This window comes from Drosophila arizonae, chromosome 5 (assembly GCF_054131065.1).
Source record: "Drosophila arizonae isolate 15081-1271.41 chromosome 5, UAZ_ARI_1.0, whole genome shotgun sequence".
NCBI lineage: Eukaryota > Metazoa > Arthropoda > Insecta > Diptera > Drosophilidae > Drosophila > Drosophila arizonae.
The window spans coordinates 22,909,397-22,924,498 of record NC_142925.1 but is presented as its reverse complement, the minus strand read 5'-3'; the positions used below and the strand labels follow the sequence as shown (position 1 = coordinate 22,924,498).

The 15,102-nt window shown below is 38.2% G+C and overlaps 1 protein-coding gene across 4 annotated transcripts in view; it reads left to right on the top strand.

Annotated features, from left to right (window-relative positions):
* Positions 1 to 1,511: 1,511 nt before the first annotated feature.
* The window catches only part of Pgant9 (polypeptide N-acetylgalactosaminyltransferase 9), an 88,676-nt gene continuing 75,085 nt past the window's right edge, over positions 1,512 to 15,102 (top strand). For 3 of the 4 annotated variants that reach the window (XM_089471843.1, XM_089471844.1, XM_089471841.1), the window contains exon 1: positions 1,512 to 2,038. The gene's annotated coding sequence lies outside the window, so the exon portion shown is untranslated. Of the gene's footprint in view, positions 2,039 to 4,884; positions 5,007 to 15,102 lie in introns of all 4 variants that reach the window. The other variant, XM_089471842.1, reaches the window with a different exon arrangement.

The window sequence follows — 15,102 nt, the reverse complement described above, 5'->3', positions numbered from 1 at the left end:
GTAGCTAATAGCTGTTTGAAAATTTGTGTAGCAATCGGCCTTAAAAAGTAGCCAGATCTAGCTACAAAATAGCTGATTCGGCAACACTGTGCATCAGAGATGCGCTGACCGGAGCCAACATGCTCGACGTTGCTGCCAGCACCTGACAACAGGTTGGAGGTCAATGCTACAAGTTTGCAGCGCTGAACGGATCGTAAATATATAGTTTTATCGTACTACAACAATATTTAGTAATGTACACTAATTGTTATAGAAAGCTGTTCATTTTTAGTGAACATCTAATTTACAGGCCTAATGAGATACAAATTATACTAAGCCACATACTAATACAATACTACTTATCCTAAGATATCATAGAATTGATTTTTAGTGCAAAGCTAATTTAAGTCAAAACGAACATAAATATAAAATACCTTAAAAAATTAATCGAAATCTTCTTCTGATTAAAGCTAATTTTGTAGTATCGTTTCATGTAATCTGTGATTGCCTGCTTTTTAAGTAATTCTAAATTGGTTTCAGCGCACCCATTTGTATACCTTGAAACGTCGCCTTATCTATTATTCTTAGTCACAAAGGGAATGAATACCTCACTTAGGCCACAATCAAACAATTTGTGCAACTTTTTTAGTAGAATGATAAGTAAAAGTTCCAAATAAGATTTATGGCCCATTGAAACTGTTTGTGACTTATGGAAGATATTTGTAAGTGGTCATTCATGCGATAATTGCATTTCCTTTGAGTAAGAGTGTTATTGACTGCAAATCGAAAAGAAAATTAAGTTTTCTTTGAAAGGTATACAATATGAAACTCTGATTTATAATAGAAAAGGAGAAAAGAAGATGAAAATATAATAAATCAAATAGAAACTTTATAAAAAAGTAAATAATAAAATATAATTAAAAATAAAATAAACGATATAATAAATAAACAATTTTCTTTAATAAAAAAAAGAAATTGTCAAAAATCTTTTTGTAGTCTTGAGTCGAAAGGTAAATGCCATAAATCGCAATGCTGTAGCTCTAAGCATAACTTAAGTGCTTAACTTAAACAAAGGGAGGAACGGAAAGAAACAAAGAGCGGAAGAACGGCCTGAGACATATTCTGAGTAACCCAGAACTGAGACCTTTTAAAAATTGTAAAGTGCACCCTCGAGTATTGGCAAACGATAAATAAAATTTAGCTTGAATCGTAAAATATTAATTTATGCAGCTAAAATGGGTCTATGCTACAGATTTTGCTGTACGTACTATTTATAGATAACACATATTGAGATTGGGGCACCCGCATAGTTAAGAAACAAGAAAATAAGCAAAAATGTTGCTTGTAGAGCATGGCAACCTTTTATCACTCAAGGCTTATCCCAGCTGACCCAGGCACACACACACACACACACATATGCACGCACGCACTCCCACATCGAACATGTTGCGAGGCGAACCAACGGTTAGCCGGCGCAGGCCAAACCGATTCGCTACACACACAAGTTTGAGTGGTTTGCACTGGGCTCTAGCTTCTGTCAGAGTCAGTCGATTTTCGAACGTTGAAGCAGCTGGAAGTGGGACGCGCGCGAAGTCAAACGTTGCATTTCACCAAATTCTTCGACAACTCTCGCACACAGGTGCAGGCGTTCTGTGTCCGTGTATCAGCGTGCCAGCGTGCGTACGTGAATGTGTGTGTGTGAGGGCGCGTGAAAAATCCCACTAAAATCGGCAGCAAAGCAAACACAGTCAGCTGTTGGCCGTATCAAATGAGTGAAAATTAAATGTAATAAGCATAAAAAATTATTACCGTGAATATTTTTAAAAGTTGTATAAATAATTAAATAAATAAAAAAATTGAGAAAAAAAAAGGTTAAATTACAACATAGTTCAGTGCAGTGCAGTGTGTGTGCGTTTCTTATTCTTTTTTTACCGTAAAGTCTCAGAGGCGTTCGTTGCTGTTGTTTTAAAAGCAGCGCAGTCAACGTTTTGACAGCCAAATCAAAGTAACAGCAGAGCCAGAGGCACAGGCAGAGGCTCAGCAGTAGCGAGGAGCGCTGGTAAGTCAGTCGAATTGAACGTCAAGTGTCGCTGCCACGCGACCAGGAGCTAAACAACAACAACAACAAGAACACAATTTAACGAACTGACGGACAGACATGTCGGAGCACAACGGAATGGTTCGCATAGAACCTCGGCAGCGGCAGCGGCAGCGGCAGCAGGTGCCGCTGTCTGTTTGTTGTTGTTTGCCTGGCGCTGCACAACAAACCATTTCTTTTGTCATTGTTGTTGTTGCTTGCGTGTGTGGTGTTCCGCGTGGCTCCGTTAACTTGAGCTGACATTTACAACACTACCCCCCGTGCACCCCCCTTGGCTCTTTCTCATCTCCTTCTACTCCACCCTTTGCGTGCTTAGCTACGCGCATTGCTGTTGTTGTTGTTGCTGTCTGCTTTGCTTGTTCTTGTCTTTGCGTGCGGCGGCTTCTTCTTCGCCTCTTCTTCTTCTTCGTCTTGTTCATTGCTTTTATTTTGGCGTGCATTGACATTGTTTTTGCCAGTTTTGTTTTTGGCGCTGGTTCGCCTCGCTTCGTTTCGCTTTTCAGTTGTGTTTTGCTTTGTTTTGTTTTTGTTTGTTTGCAAATTATTTTTATTGGCCACTTCCTTGACTTTGTTTTTGCGCGCTGGCAAATAAGAAAAATCAATAAATTCTTATTTGATTTTCATGCCGAACCGAAGCCAGCTGTGGCCCGTTGCTGGCTTCTCTTTTGTTTTGTGTTGCTTGGTTTTGTTTTGTTTTGTTTCGTTTTGCTTGGCGCTGGCTCGTTGCCACCCTTTCGAAATGCAACCCTGTGTCTGCCCACCCCCCTGGCGCGGCCCGCCGCTCGGCCCCGTCTGGTTGCGTTTAGCCGGTTTGTTTGGGTTCGTGCTGTATACAATTTTCTATTGGCCTAGAAACGGGCCAAAATTTGTATTAATTATCATTGAAGGCATTTCATGAGAGACGAAGGGCCGACAAACCGTTAGCTGACACACTTTTGGCCAGGAGGAACGAGCGAAATCAGAAGGCAACCGGGACGCATGTAGATGAGATGCCTGATAGAGCCTCTTGTCTTTCTGAATACGCCAATTAGACGAAATTTTTATTAATCTGCATAATTAAAGCTGAATTTAGAATCTTTCTACATCTGAAGAGAAGAAACCAACATTCTCTTTATTTCTTTGTTTCTAGTTTTTATGGGTTGTTAACGTTATCAGAAACAAATCTGAGTTGCGCTTGTGTTCCCCTTTTTAGTTTTTATTTGCTTTTCCCATCAGCCGCAAGGTGTTCTATATTCTGTATTTGCTAAATCTACTTTTTATAATACTTTTTTTGCAATCTATTTGGGAGTGTGTTTTTTCTAACATATTTATGAAATTTTTAGCACCTCCTTCCTGGAACTGGCAAAAAAAGTTGGTTTGAGTAAAGATGCGAAAATGTCGCTTGTTCAGTGTTTCTATGCCATTTGTCTTAGCGTGTTCTTTGAAGATAGATAATTTATTTGTGTGCAGAGGAAGGAGACGCAGAGGATATGTGTTTTAATTTCAGCAGAAAACTTCTGCAGAATTAACTGAGTAATTACGAAATTCTCGGTGGAATTTTTTTCTTTCCTTCTGTTTCCATCATACCATTTGGTATTTTTCAAGCAAACATTTTTTGTTTTTGTTTTCAAGAATTTTCCTTCAATTATGTTTTATGCGTGTTATTTTTCTGTTATTTTCTTGTGTTTTTTTATTTTCCTTTTGGGACTCTTTCACTTTCTATCTCCTCTTATATTTTTAGAATTATGAATAAGTCTTTCTATAACTTTGCTTTAGCTGAAGCTTTTTCAAATGAAATTTGATAATCTTTTCAAAGTAATAAGTATTTAGTAAAATAAAAGAAATTTAAATGCTAATAAATCCAATTGCTTAGTAGTAGTCGTAGTAAATAAAATGTTCTATAAATAAAATTCCCTATAAAAATATTTTTATATACTCCCCTTTAGTAACTCTGCCCTTAAACATTGTATTTTTGCATTTTTATTGTAAATGTTTCCATTTAATTTGCTTCTTTTTGCTCTTGTTTCCCCCTCATGGTATTTTAAAATGTGGTTAAAAGCTCTCCTTCAATTACTGCCCTTCCTCTGACAATTTTTGTTGTTTATGGCATTCGTAGGATCTCATATTTTTATATACATACATACATATATACATTTACCCTTCGTCTGTTCGCAAATTCTCAAATTTCGTTGATGAAACCTTTTTGGCCAGCTCGCATTTTGGCTACAAGTAAGAGTTAATGTGTTTGTCTCTCTCACTGACACACACACACACGTATAGTTATTTACTCTTTCATTCATAATTATTTATTTAATAAAACGCCACATTCATTTACGCTGAAAACGGGTTTCATTCCCTCCGCTCTCTAGTCGGGGTACCTTTTATTTTCGTTGCTTGTGGAGTGCATCATTAAGAAGCAGCAGAGGTAATTAAATTTAATTATAAATGTTGGCCGAAAAAGCTGGCTGCGGCGGGACCCGGGCCTGCGTACAAGTTAAAGCTGTTGCCATTTATGTTAATTTCAATAAATTAATCACAATGATATTACGGCTCTTACATCATGGCCAGGCCACTCTCTTGATTTATGAGGCGCCCAGGTGTGAGATAGCAAAACACACAGAGACGAAAAACAAGCCAACAAAAAATAGTTTAATTGAATGCTAATCTGCTGAACATTTCGCACGTTCGACACGTTCTCTTCGAAATAGAGAACAACTGCATTTTATCGAATGAACAACTGAACAAAAGCACTTATATTACAATATGTACAAGTATATAGGTAGGAATATACATTTGCTCGCAGTGTTTTATTCTGTCTTGTGTTTCAGCTTCTTCTTTATTGGACACGTTTCGCGAGACGATCGAGAGGAATTTGCATAGATAGCTACGACGCTTTGTAGATCTCTTTTCAGTGGCTGCTGTAATCTAATGTCGTCCCAAAAGACTGAAGGCACGTATGTGAATTGTTGTGCGAGTGTGTGTGAGCGTGCTTGTGTGTATAACTGTATTTGCCACTGGATAACTGTAGCACTTCGAAAGGCAGCTGAAAGCGGAAACTGCACTTGGACCAGGGAAGCTGCAAGCCGTGCGGGGAGCTGCATCTCAGCTTGGTTCAGTTCAGTTCAGTTCAGTTCAGCTCACGTAGTGTCCGATTGCCAACCAAGTTTGTTTATGCAAGACTTAACCTCAACTCGTGTCTCTAGTTGCGAAAGAACTTTGTGTAACTCAAGAAGAGTCTCTTTCTAACTTGGCACAGTTGCCAACACAAGTATGTGAACGCGCGTCCATGCTTGTCCAGCTAGTGTTAAGTGAATTTATGCATATGGCCAGTAAAATTTAACTGACTTTATATGTTACCGATAACAGTTTACTCATAAGATAAGTTTTTCAAACTTTTTGACCATTTTTTCGTATTTAAAATGTATCGATTTGTATCAAGTAATTAATAAATGTATAATTGTTTAAGTAAGTGCTTTTAATATGTACTTTAAATAAATTTAATTTGTCAGGACATAAGATTTCGATAAATTTTGGGGTATATAAATTGTATTGGTATGTATTGAGGAATAAATATGAGAATAGAGAGATCAAAACTTGGACTATGATAGCATGTCATTTATATACATGTTTTTAATTAGATATATCGATAATAATTAGAATACCTCTAACTTTTTTGCTAAATGTTCCGTTAAGTAGTGTTAAGTAGTCAAATTGTTAATTTATATAATTATTCAAAATGCATCTTACAATGTATTTGATTAATCGATATTTCAGTTGGCTATCGCTTCAAAGATAATTTATTCCTCTAGCAAACGAATTGGGCTATTCAACAATGATACGCTTCAAAATAATACATTAATTTGATTTTATGGCGATCGATAATTTGCTATTGATACATTATAGTAGAAAATTTCTAAATAATTTGTAGCCATTTCATTGATTATCTTTAATGTGCTATCGATACCCTAAGATCAAAAGTTCTTAAAAAATTAAAAGTTAAATATATTGACAAACACGTAATTACTTAAATACATGTTGAGCTTTCTCATGATCTCTCCAAACATCGCCAGAGAAGCTTTGAGTGATTTAATTGTGGTGCATCTTTATTAAGTTGCCAACAGATTTTAAAGACCCTAAATGATGGCTATTAATACTTAAATGGCCAGCTCTTTCGGCCATAAATTGCTACTCTCCGTCTGCATTTTAATTATAACTTGGCCACGATTTAGGCAAGAGAGGCAAGAATGCGTTAGAGACGAGCCGAGCGAAGCAGCGGCTAACAAATGACAAACTGACCGAAACTGGCTGCAGTCGAGTCGGAGCTCGCAGCTAATTGCCCAAAGTCTGAAAGGGCATAATCAGGGGGCTGGAGCTGTGGCTGGGGCTGGGGCTGCTGCTGTGAAGTGGATGTTGCGAATTTGAGGCTGTGCCGCAGCAGGATCTACAAACTGCAATGACAAGACAAATGTTACGACAACCTGCAGCTACAAGTGAACAACTGCAACAGCAACAACAACAACAACAATCGCTGCTGTTGTTGTTCTTGGCTGGCATAAAAATTCGTAGCTAAACCAATTCGAAAGCAATTTCCTGGCCTTAGAGCCTACTGCAGCGGGTGGGCAGGCGGATAGGCAGGCATTTGCATAACTAGGAGGTAGATAGGCCTCCACTTTAACTGTCTTTGTGCTATATACCTTTAGATATATAAATATATACATATACATATATGCGTGTGTGTGTGTGTGTGTTTGTGTAAACGCTTAAACTACATGTGTTTGCCGGAGTCGCTGCTGAGCTGGCTTAGAAGTCCAAGTGAAGACGAGTTCATTGAATTCTTTGCTGCTTTATTCGCCAAACTCGTAAATTTTCAACCAAATACACATAAAATTCAAACCAAACTGGTTCCTGCAGCACAACTACAAACCACAATAACAACAACAACAACAAGAGCATTAACAGCGATTTATACCAGACCAAAGTCTTTGGGTCTCTTTTTTTTAAGGTTTTTTGTTTTTGTTTTTGGTTGGTTTTTTTTCGGGGCCTGCATCTTTCGGAATGCGGCAGTCATCTTCAGTCGCAGCTCTGCAACTGCAAATGCAACTGAAACCTCATCTTTTGCTTTACATACCCTGTAGTGGCATAGCAGAAAGGTATTGCCGACTAATATATATGTATCTGCATGTGATTCGATCTAGCTTTATGATTTTATCTATATCTATATTCTTCTTTACGATACATTAAATTTACTTGGGATTCTTTATAGAATTCTTTCAACTACTTCTGTAGGCTATAACATAGTTTAGAATAAATTCATTAAATATATTAATCGTTCACGATAACTTATAATCGATAATTATGTTGATTATCATTGTTATTAACGCTTAAAACTGTTTAAATCAACTGATGACATAGGACTTTAAAATAGTGTAGAACATTTGATAGCAAGTATTAAATATATTAACGATTATTATCGATAAGTTACTATCACATCAAATCGACAATTGATATTCTTAAAACTGTGCACTTCGAAGGCGGTCATAGCTGCATATCCTCTGTTGTAAATCACATGATAAATTCGTTAGCAGTGCCAGTTTTTTTACAGGGTATCTGCCAGCAGTTGACTCCTCTGACTGACTTAACGAAAATGTTGGCCAAGTCATCCTTATCATCATTTGCTCTTTTAGCATTGCATTTCACTTTGCTTTCGGATGGATTCGCTGCGGCTACTTCGATTGAGTAGCTGTCCGCATTTCTATCTGCATTTGTCGCCGGGCAACTGCATGTGTGTGTGTGTGCATCTGGGTGTTTGTGTGAAGCTGTTTTTGGTGCTTCGGCGGCTCTGTTCGAGTGCAGCTTTTGTGGTGAAAGCGCAACGCATTCGGCTTGTTGCCTGACCATAAACCCGACTCGACTCGATTCGATCGACCCACATCCATATCCAGTTTTGGGTGCCGAAGAACCAGCTGCATCTTATCAGAGATCATATCAATGTCAAGTGCCGACTCACACACACACACTCACTAGCAATGCGCAAACAAAAGTGTCCAGAATTAAGAGCCGAAAACTAAGTAGCTCAAATATTTAGACAATTTCGTACACTAATTGGGCCCATCAGCCGGAGACCTGTGTCTAATCGCTGTTGGGCACAAAACAAATATGGAAATCTAACAAACACGCAGCCAACACACACATACATACACACACACAGCTAGCTGCTCAGACATTAAGACGAGACGAGACTCAGACGTGGGGCAGGCCCAAACAATGCCAAACCAAAACAAGTAAGAACGTTGCAGTCGGGCGTTACCGACTGCGGAATACTCATTCACATCCCATCAACAATTTAGTAGTTAAGTTTCGTTTTAATACTGTAGAATATACAGGTTTTTCCGATTTGCCACGCCCCAACTGGGCGTAGACACCTCATTTTTGGTCAGTTTTTAGAAAGAGATAACGTTACCCTAACTGCAAAGTTTGAATGCTTACCCTAAAAAAATGTGAAAATTACAGGGTATTTTTCGATATGCCACGCCCCTAAAGAGGCGTAAAAATTATTTTTGGGGAATCGATAGAGGAGGCTACCAGTAACTCAACTATCCAAATTTGAAGCTTCTAGCTATTATACTTTAGGAGATATAAACTTTTGCGGTTTGCCACGCCCCCTGTGGGCGGACATATATCCGACAAAACTTTTTGGTCTTGGGTGATCAGTCCGAGTATATATACAAAATTTGAGGTCTCTGCCATCAATAGTGTCCAAAATATAGGAGAATTTAAAAAATCACTATATCTTCAGGTCAGATTTGCCACGCCCCCAACGGGCGTAGACTTATAATTTATCTTCAGACTTTATAGAATCATACCATTAGCTGACGTGCAAAATTTCAGCATTCTAGGTTTACAACTTTAGGAGATACAGTTTTATCCGATTTGCCACGCCCCCAATGGGCGTAGATATATCCGCCATAGCTCGTGATCTTGGGTGGTCAACGCGGACCTACATACCAAGTTTCAGCTTTCTAGCTCTTCAACAAACATGATTTCTGGTATATCGGAAAATGCATTTTCCGATTTGCCACGCCCCTAGTGGGCGGATCGGGAAAATTTTAACACTTTATAAATCGGAGATATACACGAGTATGTGTTCCAAATTTCAAGTCTCTAGCTTCAATAGCGCCGAAATAGATTGCGTTCATACGGACAGACGGACAGACGGACGGACGGACAGACGGACAGACGGACAGACGGACGGACAGCAAGACGGACATTGCACAAAACCAATATACTGATTCACTTTCGTGAATGAGTATAAAAAAAAAAAAAGCAGAATTAAATGAAACGAAAGATACGCATCTGTATCCGTAGCTCAGCCTGTGTGTCTGCGGCTGTGGCTACTGGACCAAACTGAACAAAAGACGGCTCAATTGTGGCTAGGGATCAGCATTGCGCTGCCTACCTGTCAAGCAAAAGATGTATACACTGTACAAAAAGTGAATATAATATGTCAATAATCGGAGTATCAAAATATATATATTATATTAAAATATGTATAAATAAATTTTATCAGTAACTATTGTTAGTTCACTTCACTTCAATTCACTTTTGATTTGATTTTAACTTTATTTAAACTTCAAGTATTTTTTGCTGTGTAAGCCTCATTCCTCAAATGGCTCGTTTGCTCTTGCTAGACATCGATCATAAATTTGAAGATCTGAGGCCAATAAGAATTGTGAGTTAACAGCGGAAATGAAGCTGAGCTTTGACCGCTCAACGTTAACTGTAATTACGCACGCAGATAGACGGATCACGGATACAATAGATACGCAGCTATATCTGCAGATACATTTGTATCTCATGACGCACAAACTTGTTATATGCATTGACAGGGGCAGGGGCAGCGACAGCGACAGCGGCAGCGGCAGCGGCAGCGGAGGCAAATGCCCACAAATAGCCGCATAATGACCTTGTTACTCAACTGTCAACTGTCAGCACACGCAGCAACAACAACAATAACAACAACATCAATAGCCGTAGCAGCAGCAGTAAGAGCAACAACAACAATCAATACCTAGCCACAATTTATAGTTGTCGTATCTTTGGCCATAAATTGGAGCGCCTGGCACATGTCACGCAGTCAAAAGGCAGCCCAAAGACAGCCCACAAGAATGTTGACCAAATGGGGCAAAAGCCATCGCTCCATAAGCAAGGATCAAACCACAGAAAAATACAATAAAAAGTAAAAACAATATAAAATCCATTTATTGTTGTTTCTGACGGCAAATCTTTGGGCAGCTCACTCGAAATGGATTCACTTCAGTTTTGCATAAGAATAAGATGAAGAGTTGATTGAATCAAAGTGCTCAAAGGCTTTAACTAGTTGGGAAGCTAGCTTTTAAATAAAATAATAAAATCATAGCCTTTTTACCATGAGCATTTACTGACCATAAAATTGCTTACGAATATTCAATTAAAAATTAAAACAAGTTCGAGTTTTGATGTGGGCGTTTTATAGTTTCGTTTTATTTGATGACAAATGAATAGGAGAGGCCAACAGCCGTTTAAATTTGACTCTGTCAAACTGCATAAGTTTTTCCCGATTAGCCACGCCCGCAATAGGCATGCATATATTTTCTATATTCGCTAGACATCGCAGGGCCATACGATTAAATATTTCAGCAGTAGCATTTGAATATAAGTATCTATATTAACAAGAAAGTTACAGGAAGTAGCACTCTATTAGACATGTCGATCAAATGTTGACTCTAAATCAGGCTGACGTTTATGAATATCAAATTTCAAGAATCTGGCTTCAAATTGATTATCTATCTATCTAGATTTTTGCAGAAAAAGCCAGTATAGTCATTTTATTTCGTGAATGAGTGGAGATTAATTATTTGGAGATTTATGTTACGCCTTTCATCGGTTATTCTGTTCAGTCAAAATGCATATTTAATTATAGAAAATTCGGAATTAATGAGCTAATTTCTTTATAATTTCTATAAACTTTAAATCTATCATAAATTGCAGTGGCTGAACAAGTATTTATATAAGAAAAGAATGAAGGAAATTTCAAATTTTATTTTTCGTATTAACACTTCTTATCTCCATTTCTTTAGAATTGTACATACAAATATATAAAGGCAATGGAGTACTTCACCTAGCATTTCAACTTCCTTTACTTGGGCAAACTAATGGCATTATATGACTCTATGCCTAGCTTCATTTATTTCCCAGTTGTTGGCTATGCTTATATCGTGTTGGGTAATCTCTACATTTTAGACTTTTTGGGTTAATTTGACAGTCATTAATGCGTCTAACTAAGCCATTTCCTCATCTGAACTCAGCTCTCATTTAGTTGTACTAATTTAATTCATGATCCACTGCAAAAGCCATGATAATTTTCGCGTCTTCACGCATTTTTACGTTTTTTTAGCTACCAAAAAGTCATTTTATTAGCTGTCCCCAAATTGTTGTCATTTTATTCATTACCAACTTGGACAGCTGGGTCACTTTAACCGAAAACTTCTTGGCCAAGTCTGCACCTGCTCTCACACACTCTGCTGTGATTTGTGTGAAAAGCAAGTCATTTTATTAGCTGGCAACTAATTTAATGAGTTTTGTTTGCTTGTCCTAGCCTCCGTGGTCACTTTAATTACGATTTCCACTCGCCCCTGCTGAATTTTCCGCCGTCAGAGCGAATTTGTTAATGTGATTAATTGCAGCTGGCGTCACATCTTATCTCGCTTCTCACTTTATTTCACTCACGTCCAAAGTCCACGTGTCGTCCTCTGCTGTCAAATTAATGCGCCTTCGAGCGGTGCATTCCCTAGCTACGTTCACGAGTACTTCGCACTGCCACTTGTTGCACACGCTGCTCGGCTGCCACATGTGGCAGCCCCTTCTGGTCGTGATGTGCCTTGGGTCAGTCTTGAGTACTTGCCGGTGGTTGGCTCGCAGTGGAGAGTTTCGTTTCGAGTGCTGCATAAAAACGCTTATCGCGCTGAATATTTTGTTGTATTGTTTACTCGGCGGGGGCTCATAAAATATGACCAGCAACAGCAATGACAACAACAACAACAACAACAACAACAACAGCAGCAGCAGCAGCAACATCAACTCGGCAAATACAAATAGTTGGCGCGATATCTGACGGATACACACACAGGCAGCGACTTCCTCGTTGTTGCTAGCTCGCTTATTGTTTTATTTCATGTTCTTCCTTTCTTTATTTGCTTTTTTCGTGTGTTGGGATGGGTTTGAGTATACAATGGGCGGCAGCAGAAATAAGAAGAATCTTAAAAAGTAATGAATTACGCGAGAAGGAACTTGCCCCGAAAAAACATAAGTATACATATTATATATGCATGTGTTCCCTGGAGAGTGGATATCTGAAATACACAATAAGAAATAGTTGGCTAATATTAGGTAATCATGAGAGAAAGAGAGAGAGAGAGAGAGAGAGAGAGAGAGAGAGAGAGAGGGAGAGAGAGAAAGAGAGAGAGAAAGAGAGAGAGAGAAAGAAACAGAAAAAGAAAGATATAGAATGACAGAAGAAGATTGTAAGCGAGAAGGAAGATACAACGAGAGAGAGAAAGATAGAGTGAGATAAAATAATTAATAGACATAAAGAGATGCAAATGTAGACTCATGTGCAGATATGAAAGATAGAGATATAAATAGAGATACTAGAGACTATATCTTTTCCTACATACTCTACTATATCTGTTTCTATGTCTCTATCTCTCATATCTCTCTAAAGATATAGACATACATGAGTAATTTAGATAATATATTATATATTTATCCATATGTATGTATATATCTTCCTAAATGACATAAATAGATATAAGACATACATAAAACATAGAATATAAAAGATAACAAGTAAAAAAGCTCTAGTCGAGACTGCTCGACTACGAGATCCCCTGAACCCTTGGAGCAATAGATATTTCAATCATTTTTCGCGTCTTTCAGCTAACATAAGAAACACGACACGAACTGCGAACTGCGAACTGCGAACTGCGAACTGCGACAGACATACACTCACACATGCATACACACACAAACGCACACACAGGCACACATACACACACACGCATACAGACACACATACACACACATACACACACACACACACACACACACACACACACACACACACACACACACACACACACACACACACACACACACACACACACACACACACACACACACACAAACACATACACACACAAGCACCCACGCATAAACACGCAAGGGCTGCAGTGTGCGCTTACTATGAGAACTTAATTGTTTAATAACTTTTTTTATGGACGTACGATCTTCATGAAACTTTCAGATTATGATTATAACATGGATATGCATGTAATTGCCAAAGCACAAGTCTCTAGTATTTGAAATACGCTTTTTACAAAAGTGAGGGTGAGGGGGTGAATTTAAGGGTGCGGGGTAAATTTTAACAAAAACCGAAATTGCATAAAATGCATGTAAGCATACACTAAAAGTTTGGAGACTCTAGCAATAAAGGTGTAGAAGATATAATTTTATAACTGGGTTTCGATAAGGTTTTTTATCGATAAAAAAAGATCGGGATGAGTTATCGATTTTTAATGATAAACTTGATATGCGCGCTGTAATTACGGACATTTTAAAAAAAATTTGAAGTCTCTAGCTCTTATATCTTCTGAAATCGACGCGTTCATACATACGGACAGACGGACGGACGGACAGACGGACAGACGGACAGACAGACGGACAGGGCCAAATCAACTCAGCTCGTCGCCCTGATCAAGAATATATATACTTTGTGGGGTCTGCCACGCCTCCTTCTGCCTGTTACATACATTTCAACAAAACCATTATACCCTGATTTCCCATTGAAAATGGGTTCAGGGTATAAAAAGTTGCATAGGTGCACATATCATGTAGAGATAATGACATAGATAAAAGTACAAAGAGAGACAAAGATTATTCAGTCTAAAGGTATTTAGGTACTCAGTAAAATTTAGAGTAAAATATGTATGGAATTGTTAAGCAAATGAACAAAGCCCCATTTGAAGCCTAAATGTAGAATGATTTATGTAAATGTATTTCATATATAAATGTATTTCATTCTCACCACAAACTTTCGTGCAGTGCATGAAAGAAAGAAAGAGCTCTCGAAAAGTTTTGTTGTATTGTATGCGAATTAGTTGTTATTATCAGGATGAGCATAGAGGAAGCTGTAGCTAGTTGGGAGTATAGAACATAATTCTAAGGCAAGTTTTGACAAAAGGTCGACGTGCTTGTTCTCAATTGTTGTTGTCGGTTGTTTTCCATTGTTGTTGCTGTGGGTTGTTAGTTGTTATGTGCTAAGTCGACAGCATTGTGCGATAGTCAAGCAAAGTTTCAGTTGTTGTAGATGTAACAGTTGCGCACTTTGCGAAAAATATTTTAGTATTTGCTTTTAAATGGGTTTTCCCATAAAAAGCAATTTGATTTTATGAAGAAAATACCAATACATAAAATAGAAACATAAAGATGAACGTTTCTAATGACGCAAACTAACCTTCAGTAACAAATCAAGTTGGTCGCACAAAGAGACAGCTAACAACAACAACAACAACAAAAATATGAACAGCAACAACAATCAAGCAGATGATTTAATAAGGCAAAAGGCCAGCCAAGCAAACCTGTTGCAATGTTTTTGGTGCTCACTGTATGCGCCCGCTTGACTAGTTTTTAGTCTCTCTCTATATATATATATTATATTCATAATGTCCATGCATATAGCTAACTCTATGACTCTGAACACGGCTCTGCGGCTCTATAGCTAAGTTGTAGTTGTCTTTTTTCTGTGCTGGCATTAGCAATGAATGCTTATTAAACCGTAACCGCAGCAGCGCCAATAGCAACAACTTGGCCAGGAAAATGCCAATGCGAATATGGCTATAGCCAACTGCGAGTCGAGTGTGGTTTGTGCTATTTATTTCTCTTGTTTTTCACTATTTGGCCAGAGACAGTTTGATGAGCTGATAAAAAATGCGAACTGCCAACACAATGAG